Source organism: Athene cunicularia, assembly GCF_003259725.1.
Source record: "Athene cunicularia isolate RWA chromosome 18 unlocalized genomic scaffold, athCun1 chr18_part1, whole genome shotgun sequence".
In the NCBI taxonomy this organism is placed as follows: Eukaryota; Metazoa; Chordata; class Aves; order Strigiformes; family Strigidae; genus Athene; species Athene cunicularia.
This window is the reverse complement of record NW_020799123.1, coordinates 8,545,274-8,548,479: the sequence shown is the minus strand read 5'-3', so window position 1 is coordinate 8,548,479 and position 3,206 is coordinate 8,545,274.

Below are 3,206 nucleotides of genomic sequence, written 5' to 3'. Positions count from 1 at the left end.
CCCCGATGCCACATCGCCCCAGGCCGCCGCGCCGCGCCCAGCCTCCCGCACGGCACTGGGCTGCTCTGGGAGCCACGCAGCGACACAGATCTGGGATATTTTTCAGCGCCATCTACTGGAGTTTTATCTGCTTTCTAGTTGTTTTCTCTGCTCGTATACTCACACCAGCTAACACGGCGTTAAGGGCTGTGGAGGATGTCCAGCTGAGGAGAAGAATAAGAAAATAGGAGACTTCAGCACCACGGTGCTCCCACGACTGACAGGCGTCCCTGCCTTTGCCATGCTCCCCTGTTTTCATGGCTCTGATATTCTTTAATTTCCTTGGGTGAAAGATCTTCAACTGCTAGAGTTACAGCTGGTCAGAACCTCCCAAGTGGGTAGTCTTCCACTGGAAAACACTGACCTGATTAACTCAAAATATTTCATAGAAATGTAACATTTTTGTTGCTTATTCATTTTTTACAGGAAATCGTAATCATTGTATTAACATGTTTAATTTTAAACCTTTTTTTTTTTTTTTTATCAAGAAGAGACAGATGACAGGAAACATTTTCATCTTGCTGAAATGAAATATTATACACATATATGAAAACTCGATACCTAGATCCATGTATAGAAAAACTCCGAAGTTTATCTATAAGACTGAGACTTGCATCCCGATTTGGGAAGGTGACAAAATGAGAACAAACCTGGAATTTTTCATGGACTGAAATTCCAAACTGCAAAGAGTTGCGATCCCTGAATTTTTATTTCTCTGTTCTGTGTTGTTTTGAGAGAAAATAACCTGATTTGGGAAATTCTTTCTCTCCTTTTCTGTCCATGCACACACCACTGATACCTTGCTAAACCCTAATTCTGCCGACGTACTCAGTTCAGCAAAGCAGACTGTTGGCAGTTTCAGCTTCCTGTAGCAGAGGCAAACCTTTTGTACTTTTTCCCTTTGGGCAATTTTCTTTTTCCCAGTGTTAGAAGTGTGCGAGGTCTTTCCAGCTGGGAAACGCACGTTGCAGGCAGAGAGGCCAAGTGCACAAAGAGAAAGGAGTCTCGGTACAAGTTACGACACCGACATCTGGCATATAGATTTGACAGCTCTGTTGCCTCCTTTGCTGGACAATGCTCTTGTCCCCAGAGTGAAGTCTTTGTTAAACACTGGAACTCTGCAATTATGACTGGCATCAGCTCTGAAGAGTACCTTGAGAGAATTCTCATTTACACGGATCTGTTATTTGAAAGAAGTTAAATATCCTCAGGTCTCCCCAGCATGATGTCCAGCATCGGGTATTTGGGAAGCCAGCCCGTTGCAGAAAGCTGTCTGAACACAGGACAGCAGGCATCAAGTTGGGCTGAAGAACAGTTTGGAATGAATGAGACAGAGATGTTTAGGAGAGAAGTAGTATTCTTAGCTTGCTCTCTGAATAATGGTTGCAAAAAGTGGCCAGTTTTTACCAGGAGTTAGAAGGCTGTTGTTTGGACATGGGCTCTGTTAGCTCCTGATGTCGACACACCATCTGTGGCAGACGCTGCTATTTCCATCTCGTTCAGCCGCTCGTTTTCGCTGCTTTGGGACAAGCTAGCTGTGCAGAGGGATCATTTCATTACAGGGACAAGTCTGAGAAGGAGCCATGGGAAGGACACCCTGCAAAGTCACTCTTCCCTTTCTTTCCAGCCCAGAGGTGGTAGTAGGAGGGTTGTTTTGTGGGTATGACAATGCCTGGGGATTTATATTTAATTTCTAGATCTGCCATGGAGTGAGGCCCTTCCAGTCTTTGGGGTGTGTATGAACCACACCACAGATGGTTGGTCTACCTTGCTGGTGAGGCTGCAAGTTCCCTGGAGCAGGGCTGTCTCTGCCCGAGTAGGGCACAGCACAGCAGTGAGCAGCCACCTCCGGTAGTCCAACGCCCGTGCATCTCCAGCAAACCAGTAAGGTGTTCAGAAGGCCAGTCAATTGAAAGTCTCTGGAGAACAAGTAGTATGGGCAAGAGAAGAGAAGAAATCCTCATTTGCAACAGAGAGAGATGCTCTGTGCTGGTTGTTGATAGGGGTGAGGTGGGCAGAGCCATTCTGCATCACAGAACACACATCACAGGCAGAAGGATCAACAGGGTAAATTGTATTAAATTGTCTGTTAAGAATTTTTTTTCCAGCAAAATTTAAATCCACCTTGAAACAAAGTTTCCCCTTGGGCTAGTGCAGCAGTCCAGCTGAACATAAAAGATGCTATTGAAGCAATTTTTTGGCATGGAAGAGATTAAGTACCATGAAGTCAGAACTAAAAGCTTGCAGTTCAGCAACACGCATAGCATGAAATTACTTTCCTAACATGTGAATTATATCATGGTCAGAACTCACGGCCATCTGACAACTGCCTTGGGAAGTTTTCTATTAAAGTCCTGTCAAGCATTACAAGTGTCCTAAAGTGATGATGGAATGACTGATTAGAGAGGGGCCTGTAGCATAGCTGGCAGCTGCTAATGAATGGCCTTGAACTGCAGAGAAATGCTCCAGGCTCCTAACAGAGCAAGAACGTATTCTAAAACATTAGCTCATTTTAGAAGATTTTTAAGTCTGTTTGTAAATGAATATGTATATCCACAAAGTGGCCTCTTTCCGTGTGATCAATGATCATGCCTAGATGCTAGAAAGGGAGAAAATAAGAAGCTGTGTCGACTTTTGAATGGAGACCTTGAAGCTGGTCCAAGAAGAGAACTCGGGTCCTGTCTCCATCTTCTCTAAATTTACTCTTTCTTGCAGAGAATGGAAAGAAAAGTCTTTACTTTTAATAGGATCTTTTAAAATACTGGCTTGTTCCCATCATCTTATTTGATATATGAAGCACAAATAGGCAACTTTCTCATGCATGGGCTGTGTTTATATCACTCAGTCTTATATAATGTTGGGACATTTTGATACTCTTTGCCACATATACGCTTGTGGCTCAACTTTCTGGATGTATTCAAAAATTGCCAAGATGGGCTTATGAGCTACTCTTCCCATTAGACACTTGTTCCTAATTGATGAAATTAATTCTGATTTATTTTCTCAAAGTTATTTTTTCAGACATTATTTGCTCTGTTGTTTGTTTTTAACATCTGTTCAATTAAACGTTATCCTTGTTCATATAAACAGTCATCCAGTTATGCCTTATTCTTTTCTTCATTGAAGTAGATGATCTGAAAATATTAATTCTCCAAGTTTAGAAATGT